The sequence below is a fragment of the Pan paniscus genome, chromosome 15 (assembly GCF_029289425.2).
Source record: "Pan paniscus chromosome 15, NHGRI_mPanPan1-v2.0_pri, whole genome shotgun sequence".
NCBI classification, from domain to species: Eukaryota; Metazoa; Chordata; class Mammalia; order Primates; family Hominidae; genus Pan; species Pan paniscus.
The window spans coordinates 15,150,989-15,162,221 of record NC_073264.2 but is presented as its reverse complement, the minus strand read 5'-3'; the positions used below and the strand labels follow the sequence as shown (position 1 = coordinate 15,162,221).

The 11,233-nt window shown below is 33.2% G+C and overlaps 1 pseudogene; it reads right to left on the bottom strand.

Annotated features, from left to right (window-relative positions):
* Positions 1–9,526: 9,526 nt before the first annotated feature.
* On the bottom strand, positions 9,527–9,641 carry LOC129395195 (small nucleolar RNA SNORA70; annotated as a pseudogene).
* Positions 9,642–11,233: the final 1,592 nt, after the last annotated feature.

Sequence of the window (11,233 nt, the reverse complement as noted above, 5' to 3'; positions counted from 1 at the left end):
GGTGGAGGGCAAGGGGAGGGAGAGCATTAAGACAAATACCTGCATGTGGGGCTTAAAACCTAGATGATGGGTTGATAGGTGCAGCAAACAACCATGGCACATGTATACCTATGTAACAAACCTGTACGTTCTGCACATGTATTCCAGGACGTAAAGTGAAATATATAAAAAAAAGAATGCCCTTTTCTGGGATTCTCACTAATATGACCTGTGTAACTTGAAAATCCTCAAGACAGAAATTTAAAGTGATCTCATTCTGTTTATAACCCTGGGCCCTTGGTACAAACAAATTTATATAATCCTTTTGGGAACCCTATTTCAATTCTATCCTAAAATTATTTGCATAAATATACTTCCATTAGTTAGGAATTGACAGTAAAACAAAACAAAACACACAGAGAAAGATGGTGCATGAAAAGAATATAGGAGGAAAACAGGGAGATAAAAGAATCACATGAAGAAAGACTCCAGATACTGGAATTATAAGAATGTATAACAAACAAGTTTGAATTAAGTAAGAATTAAAATGAATGATTTAAAAGTTTAATTCAAACAATAGTAAACACACAACTGACACATTCATAATATATTAGAGATAGCTAAAGTGAGAATAACCACATAACGTAAAACATAGTTAAATTCACTGTGACTATTAAGAGATGTATAAAAATGAACAATAAAGAGAAAGGATTCAGTGATATGAAAGACAGAACGAAAATGACTATCATATATTAAACTGGAGTCTAATATATTCATTAGTGAGATTTACTGACATCCCTAACGAAAGACATCAAATTCTCAGATTCAGGAGAAATAAGACATTACACTCAAGATACATAAGATGAATTCATTCCTCGGCACACCTAAGTTTTTATCATAACCTGTACCTTCAATCATCTTCATTCTTCCTGACCTGATCTATTTTTCTTGTCGTATTTACCACCTTCAAACATATGGTACACATCCTATTTACTTTGGGTATCTTATATTACAATATAATCTCAAAACAGATTTTGTTGATTTTATCTACAAGATGTAACCAAAGGGCCTAGATTATCTTTATAGCATAGTACATGTTCAAAATTTATTACCAAATAAATATAAAGTACATTTATGAAAGGTGAAGGAGAATATAAAACGAGGGAAGATCTTCAGAACTACCACAACAAAATGACACATAACTTAAATGTCAAAATACCAACACTGACTTCTTATCAACAGCAATAAAAAGTAGGAAAAAATTTGGAAAATATCCTCAATGAGTTTAGACACACTTCTATACATTAGAGGTTTATAAAACACAAAAACTCCTTTTATAAATGAGTCAAAATAATGACATTTTAGACAAAGAATAACAGAAAATTTATCATCCAAAAGCACCTTCTAAAGAAATCTCAAAAGACAAATTTCAAGCAAAGGAAAATGATCACAGATAAAAGATTTCGGATAAAATAAATAATAATGAGAAAAATAGAATACATATGGGAGGTATAAAAAAGAAAATAAAATTTACTTGAATACAAAATTGAAATGTGTAAAGATATTTTGGTGGGGGTCTCCATTGCTCTTCAGCTTTGATTATTTATTTAAAAAACTCTCAGAACTCAGAGAAGCAATTATACTCATGTTTACAGTTTATTAAAACAAAAGGATGCAGAGTCATATCAACAAAGGAAAAAGATTCTCAGGGCAAAGTCCAGGAGACTCCAGGCACAAACTTACAAGTGTCCATCACAGTAGAATCACATGCAGATACACTTCAATCTCCCAGTAATGCTGCATACAACCACATGTGAATTCTTGGCAATTAGAGCAGCTTATTTATTCTTTGATGTCCCAGGTTTTTATTGATGGTTAATCACATAGGCATGCAATGCCCACGTGGCAAAACTCAGCAAATTCAGCTTCCTTTCCATGATCCCTCTAGAACAAAACCAGGCATTCAGCATAAATCATATCTTAGAATAAATGTATCAGGTTAAATTGATACCACATGGTTCAAATAAATACAGCATGGCTCAGGGCCTCAGGCATATAAAGTCAGTCATTCACCATAAACCCAAGGCCTCAGATATACAAAAACACTCTTCACGGTAAGACTATTTCCAGAACTCAGAGGCTAGCAAGTCCTAAAACCAAACCTTACCTTTGAATGTGCAGGGTTGAAGAAACCCTGGCCTGCTGAGTTAACACATTCTTGCCTAATCCATATTTATTGTCCCTGGTCTAATCTCTCCTGTAGCAAAACAGTCATATTTTTCTGAGCATCTACATTGAATACGGCATTTATATGACAGTAACAACAGTAATATTAACATGAATATGCCTAGCATTTTATGAACACAGTGTAGGGTAAAGATTGATTTTTAAAAATTACTAATGCATCCTACAAGGCCATTACATACACTTTAATATTTTGTACAAACGAAATTACTCATTCCTCCTCTCAGTCTGCTTTTATTTGTACTTTCTGATAAATATGTGCAGAACTAGCATTGAAATTAGATAATGGTTAGCTAAATTCTGTTTTCTCAGGCCATTTATTATTCACCCAGATTACATTCTGAAGAGGCTTTAACTCAATATCTTAATACATTTGATTATCAATATAAGCATTATATAACTTCTCTACATAAGATAGTTGAATCTTACCAACAATGCTAGTGTAATGTCATATTGCAGTATGATCATGTTACAATTCAGTTTTATTACAGAAAAAGTTATTACGAATGATAGAGCTATTTGTTACAGCTACTCAACATAATTGGTTCTTGTCTTTATACCGTATAGTATTATAAATAAGTGTTATTACTACTTAGCATGATTTGATTATTTCTGGGTTTCTAACGGGTTGTGGACTTAGCCAGTCACCCTGTCTCAGTTCACAGGCCCTAATTGACAATGGTCTCTACTATATGCTGTCAGACACCAGGATACACTCCCTTCCTATAGACAAGACACAAGAATAAGAATAGTTTATATCTCTGCTACCTGTACTACAGGGTGTCTTATCCTTATCTATTCTTGGGGCAATGGCAATAACAATGAATTAATATAAATTATGAGTGACCTCAGAGATGGGGTCCCTAAGATTATATAAATGTGTCCTTCTGCATCTAAGAAGAACCATTGCCCTATGGTTATTTAGGCCTCCATCTGTGTTAAAGTGATAAAGTGATGCTATTGAGTCATAATACAAGCTCATTACCAGTGTTGGGTCCTAGCATTATCCATCATTAATTGTTGAGTCTACCTTACCAAGTTCACTAAAACTTCATCATTTTTTCCAGGTTGAATCCCATCCCTCCCTCCCTCATAGATGAGAATTCCCTCTAATCTATTTATTTTAGTTAATAAATCTTCTTTCCTTAAAAGCCATTCATGATTAAAAATGAATTCAGCTTTTCTCACAATGCCTAGATCAGCATCTATCTCCCTGAAGGTTTTTTTCCGTTTGTAGGCCAATGCTTAACCCAAGATGGTTGTTGTCATTGTGTACTAGATTTAACTGAAATGAGGAACCATGTTTTGCACTCCAGACTGTTTGGTTCTCAGTATGAGGATAAAAATAAGAAAAAACAAAACAACAAACAAATAACAACAAAAAACAAGAGTTCTCTACAATTTTCGAGAAACAGAAGAGGAAGAAATGCTTCTCAATTCATTTTATGAAGCAAGCATGACACTTAAACAGAAGAAGACAAAGATGATAAAAAAAAGAAAAGGAAAACAAAGAAACAAACAAAACTTTAGACCAACATAACCTAGATGCAAATCTACAAATATACCCTAGATGCAAAATCCTCAACAACTTGAATACGACACTATGTAAAAAAGTGACACATGACCAAGCCATGTTTATTCCAGAAATGCAAGACAGTTGCAATATTTTAAAAAATCTAATAATATAGTTCATCATATTAATATTCTAAAATAGGAAAATGCATGATCAGTTCAATAAATGCAGGGGGAAAAGACACTATTCAAGAGTTACTTGTGATAAAAATTCAGCAAACCAAAAATAGCAGAAAATTCCTTCATCTTGATAAAGAGCATACAAAAAATCCATCATATTTAGCTGTGAAACACTGAATGTTTTCCACATGTATGCTCAGGAATAAAGCAAAGATGTTTGCTTTTATCACTCTTTTTCAACAAAATACTTAGAGTTCTATCCAGTGTGTAAGGAAAAAAAGGAAGAATAAAATAAATGCAGACTGGAAAGAAATAAGTAAAACTCTTCCTATTTGTAAATAATATGATTATATATGTGGAAATCTATACAGCATTTAGGAGAGAGAAGGAATGTAGAAAAGGGAGAGGAAGGGGGAGGCAAAAACAAAGGGGAAGGAGAAAGTAAAAGAACAGTGGAAGGAGAAGCAGTGTCTCATAAAATTAAGAAGGATTTAGCAAGATTAGGACAAAAGGTAAAAACAGGTTTCCTGATATTTTTAATTGCATTTCAATAGCTTTCCAAACATAAATATTTCTCAGGTAGTTGAATGCTTTGGTCAATTTCGAGAGTGATGGAAGGCTGTTTTAATGAATTTCTAGTGGCCTTTTGTGTAGAGGATTTGCTGGTCTTTTCAAGTGACCATAGTCCACGTTGATGGGTTGATTGAATGTGGAAACCATCTTGAGCTCCCAAGATAAACGCCAATTAGTAATGATATATTTTACAAACACACGTGCATGCACACCCATACACACACAGACATGAGAGGATTTAATTGGATAATATTTTGCTGAAGTTTTTGAAATCTAAATTCATCATCTAAATACATATTTGTCTACAGGACATTTTCTTGAAATGTCGTTTTTATGGTTTTGGTATGGGGATAATGGTAGACTCATAAAACATGTTGAAAAGTGTTTCCTCTTATTATTTTGAAATACGTCCCATCAATACCTAATTTATTGAGGGTTTTTAGCATGAAGGGTTGTTGAATTTTGTCAAAGGCTTTTTCTGCATCTATTGAGATAATCATGTGGTTTTTGTCTTTGCTCTGTTTATATGCTGGATTACATTTATTGATTTGCGTATATTGAACCAGCCTTGCATCCCAGGGATGAAGCCCATTTGATCATGGTGAATAAGCTTTCTGATGTGCTGCTGGATTCGTTTTGCCAGTAATTTATTGAGGATTTTTGCATCAATGTTCATCAAGGATATTGGTCTAAAATTCTCTTTTTTTGTTGTGTCTCTGCCTGGCTTTGGTATCAGAATGATGCTGGCCTCGTAAAAAGAGTTAGGGAGGATTCCCTCCTTTTCTATTCATTGCAATAGTTTCAGAAGGAATGGTACCAGTTCCTCCTTGTACCAAATGCTCATCATCACTGGCCATCAGAGAAATACAAATCAAAACCACTATGAGATATCATCTCACACCAGTTAGAATGGCAATCATTAAAAAGTCAGGAAACAACAGGTGCTGGAGAGGATGTGGAGAAATAGGAACACTTTTACACTGTTGGTGGGACTGTAAACTAGTTCAACCATTGTGGAAGTCAGTGTGGCGATTCCTCAGGGATCTAGAACTGGAAATGCCATTTGACCCAGCCATCCCATTACTGGGTATATACCCAAAGGACTATAAATCATGCTGCTATAAAGACACATGCACACATATGTTTATTGCGGCATTATTCACAATAGCAAAGACTTGGAACCAACCCAAATGTCCAACAATGATAGACTGGATTAAGAAAATGTGGCACATATACACGATGGAATACTATGCAGCCATAAAAAATGATGAGTTCATATCCTTTGTAGGGACATGGATGAAATTGGAAATCATCATTCTCAGTAAACTATCGCAAGAACAAAAAACCAAACACCGCATATTCTCACTCAGAGGTGGGAATTGAACAATGAGATCACATGGACACAGGAAAGGGAATATCACACTCTGGGGACTGTTGTGGGGTGGGGGGAGGGGGGAGGGATAGCATTGGGAGATATACCTAATGCTAGATGACGAGTTAGTGGGTGCAGTGCACCAGCATGGCACATGTATACATATGTAACTAACCTGCACAATGTGCGCGTGTACCCTAAAACTTAAAGTATAGTAAAAAAAAATACAAAGCAACCTCTTATTAAAAAAAAAAGTGTTTCCTCTTTTTTATTTCTTAAGCTTTTGTGTAATGTATAAATTATATCTCCTTAAATATTAGTAAAATTTGTCAGTTCGTTTATCTAGGTGGGTATTAATAAATTTAAGACATATATATAGGGATGTGCATGTTATTGCTTTCTTTTTGAGTTTGCCTTAGTTTGTATCTTTTGAGGGATTTATACACTTAATCTAAATTAACTAATTTACATTTATAAATTTCATCATGGTATTCATTTAGTTATCCTTAAACTGTTGTAGGACAATGGAAATGTTACTTCTATCATTCTTTTTTTGTTGTTTGTTTATTTGTTTTGAGACAGAGTCCCGTTCTGTCGCCCGGGCTTGAGTGCAGTGGCCTGATCTCTACTCACTGCAAATTCCACCTCTCAGCTTCAAGCAACTCTTGTGCCTCAGCCCCCTGAGTAGCTGGGAATGCAGGCATGCGTCATCACGCTCAGCTAATTTTTGTATTTTTAGTAGAGACAGGGTTTCACTATGTTGGCCAGGCTGGTCTGGAACTCCTGACCTCAAACGATCAGCCTGCCTTGGCCTCCCAAAGTGCTGGGATTACAGGCATGAGCCACCACCCCCAGCCACTTCTATCATTCTTAAAATTTGTAAATTATTTATTTCCTATTATTTTCTCCTTAGTCTGGCCAGAGATTTAACAATTTTATTGATCACTTCAAAGATCTAAATTTAGTTTAATTTACTTAGCTATATAATTTTTCTCTGTTTAATGTTGTTTATTTCTTCATTAACCTTTATTATTTTCTTCTTTCTGATTGCTTCAGAATTAATTTGTTCTCATTTTTATAATAACAAGTTGGAAGCTTTCATCATAATTTCAAGGTAATTTTTCTTTTCTAATGCAAGCTCTTAATGGGATAGATTTTTCCCTAAACACAGAAATTTCCACATTTTGATATGTTATACTTTTATAAATTTCTCTTACTTTTGGCTAGGTTCATGTTTAAATATACATATGTGCAAGAATATTTTCCCTTGATTTATACGGATTTAGAGGTTAAAAAAAGGCAAAAAAATTATTTTGGAAATTTCTAGGAGACTTAGTTCACCATAATTGTTACATAATTGTGCATATGTTGCAAGTAATGTATTGAGAAAAGTATTTATATCTGTATACACATTTGGTCCTTAATGACGAAATTAATGCACAGTTGTCTAACTATAATAATTTCCTTATAATCACACTGGTTTTCCTTTGGTGCCACAAGATGATGAATCTCACTTTAGTGTGACCAAGCAAAATGAGGTACAAAAACAGTCCAATCAATGTGAAAATATCTCAAATTCATATGAATTTTTAAAATATTTTATATGTAAATTAAATTAGAAATTAAATATATATAATATATTTTATTTCAGACATATTTGCTTGCCTTTTGGAACTCAAAGTTCAAAACCTTCTATTGTCATCTTTAAATAACTAATTTTTAAGTTAATTTCTACTTGGTTCTATGAAAATACTACCACACAATGTGGAGATAAAGAAAACATTTACAGAAAAATTGTCCATATGGACACATTTTAAACAGATGATCTAATTAGCATAATAGCCACCAAACTGGTAAATAAACAGTTTTGTTGATTTGCTGCTTAATCAGCATCTATTCAGAATTCTGTAATATTGTTTAGTAAAACCGTTTATTTCCATCCATAAATGTGTTTTATAAATTTATGCCCAGTAAACTTCCAGGTAAACCATCGAAATATTAACTGTTTTCTACAAGTGATGGTCTTTTTTTTAAGCTGCTTTCTATAGTGAATTGATGAGAGTGAATGAAGATTAAAATGCTTATTCTGTAATAAAAGCCAATGCCAGCATGCTGATATATAATCTCTATAGATCAAAAAATATTCATGACTTATTCTCAGATTTTTAATAGTGGCTCTAAGCAGTCTTAAAAATTTATTATTTAGACACCCTATCCTATATTTTAAAAATATTTTCTTAGTATGCTGTGGATGTTATACAAGTCATATAATGGATAGAGAATTTCTTACATAAATTTACAATATAATTTTTTTAAATAAAACTTTTGTGAAATTATTTTCAAATGTTATAAATGTTAATGAGTTTTGTTATATTGGTTCCAATATTTCTCATATATGGAAAATGTCATTTTCCCTGGGAATTAATATTTGGAGCTGGTGTTTAAGAAAAACCATGTTTAATGTTGGAAAATGCTATGTCCGGTATAACTATAGATGTTTGGAAAGCAGCTCAGTTATGCTAAAGATAAAGAAAGGAGAGAAAAATGACAGAAGGGGAGGTTTGAACAAAACAAAATAATACCTGAAAATGTTGAATGGATATGTAATATTTGTGAATGTTTATGTTCTCTATTTCACCATTATTTAAACATTTATATTTTCAAAGGGAGACAATAATTATATTTTGAAATCATTTTATTTTTTTATAGAGTGCTGTATTTTTTCTTTTCAATTTCAATTTGGTGAGCAAACAAAATCAGTCAGAATATTATACATAATTAGGTTTCCTTTTTGAGATTTGTTGAAACTCTTTATCCTTTATGTATGTATTTCAAGTAGTATAATAAAAAAGAAATATAAAATGATTAGATATACATAAAAGTATTTTAGATTATGTTTTTCATATTTTCTTTCTTTTAATGTATTTTGCAGATATAGCCATTCCAGATTATGATTTCACAAACTAAGATGATTCTCAGCAGGGAAGCTTTACTGCATGTCGTTTTCATCAAAGGGAGCTTAGTTTATTTGCCTGTCTGAATATTGACATTATATTACTAATTTACACATTGGGGAAAGGGTCAAGAGAACTCCAAATTTTTGTTGACTTGATATTAACCTGAAAGGGGAATGTTAATAACTGACAAAATATATCCACGGTAGTTAGACATCAAGTTGTGTTTATTTTTTAATCTACTGCATATTATTGAATTATTTAGATAGATAGATAGATAGATAGATAGATAGATAGATAGATAGATAGATTTATTAGATGTACAGGAAATAGAATTCACTGGTGGGCATGCGTAAAGAGGGGGCAGCTCTTTTCTAATGCAGGGCTAGCTGCTTGTCCAGGGGCCCATGATTCCAGGGCTATATTTGGCCCCACAGCCATCCAGGATGAGTTGTTTCTCAGCCACCAAGTCTTAAAATGTATATGCATTAAACTTAGTAAAATCGCACTTCTTTGAGATGTGGCTTTTTGGGCATTCACTGAACTTGAATTTGGCCCTAAATAAGGCCTCAATCACATGCTCCAGGGTTTGCAGCTTGGTATGGATGAACATGGCCAATGTGAACTCTGACCTCTGGGTCCTGAGGCTTTCCAAAGGCATACTACATCCGGTCTTAAACCTAGACTAGGGAAAGCACTAGATCCAAGACATAAATGTCCAATGGCAAAGGCTGTTGCACACAAGGAACAGGCTGCTGTACACTACCTAGGATGCTGCTGTTTGCAGCCCTTGCACACCAGGCCCCATGTGGCTTAATTGATTGTAGAAATTATTTTATATATTAAGTTTTTGGGGATTCATATCTTTTATTCAAGATAGCTAAATGTAATTTATATTAGACCATATACAGTAAGTTGTAAATTATAGAAGTTGTGCTTATCAAAATCATATTCAGTGGGCAATATGGCCTTTAATATAATGAAGTTTACTGATAAAAATTAAAATAAAATAAAGTGGTTTTGTAGTGCTCTTGTATGTCAACTAAAACAAATTAACAAAACCTATTGAAACCCATAATCATTTAGACTATATACTTACACTTTGGGAGGCCAAGGTGGGCAGATCACCTGAGGTCAGGAGTTCAAGACGAGCCTGGCCAACATAATGACATCCCATCTTTACTAAAAACACAAAAATTAAACAGGCGTGGTGGTGCATGCCTGTAATTTCAGCTACTCAGGAGGCTGAGGCAGGGAGAACTGCTTGAACTTGGGAAGGGGAGGTTACAGTGAGCCAAGACTGGGCCACTGAACTCCAACCTGGGTGACAGAGGGAGACTCAATCTCAAAAACAAACAAACAAACAAACAAAAACACAACAAAAAAACTATCTACTTAAATACCATTCTATTAAAATAATTATTTTTCTGTGATCTTAGGTTTGTTTTGTCTCAATAATATAAATAGTGTATTGGTTGTCTCAAAGTGTTAAATGGAAGCATATTTTATGGCATTGCTGAAATATCTACCAACTTTTCTTACTGTAAGTTATGCAATGGTGCATTGATTAATGCATTGGAACTTGTTAAGCAATTTGCATGTCTGAAAAACCAAGGTTCAGAGGTATGTAGGTTAAATCCGGCAATCAAATATCAGAGATATTTCAGAATATTATTTTTGTATACCAGAAAACACTTTTCAAAAAAAAAAAGTAAGGTCATTAGGAAGGCATTGTAAGGTTAATCTTTTCCAGCAAAGCTATTACATTTATTTTTCTGGAGTTCTTTAGTTATAAAAAGTAGAATGTAGTTATAGGATCTAGTCAGCGTTAAATTGATTGAAAAAATGAAAAACACTGTTTCATTTTTAAATAGATTAACAATTAAGCAAGTTGTTTATATTGTCCCACTGATATACTAGAATGTGCTACATTCTTTTGGGCATCTTTTAGACCATAGGGCAAAAATTTTGAGAATGACAGAGAGACAATTAGGAGCTCAGCACAAAGCAAAATGTTATGAATCAGGAAAATAAATAGAACAGAGATCAAAATTAGATAGATGCAGAATTGGAATGATACTGAAAACAAGAGATGGAACTGCAGAAAATACTATGGCAGATCATTCATTCCTTTGAATGGTGAAGGTAGTTAATACAATGGCTAACAATTGAAATGAAAAACCAGACCCAGATGAAAAAATGCAAACCAGTAAACTTACCTAGTCCTATTATTTTACTCAATTGTAGGAAATACATGAAAAGAAAGTTGTTCATTATGAATCCTTTGTTCTAACATGGGCAGAAGGCACCACTAAACATTTCTCATTTTTTTACTCAAATGTTTGTGTTTTCTCATAGAACTTATAATTTTAATTTATTTTTCAATATATGTTTCCCGTACAGTCTAGTTGGATTCATA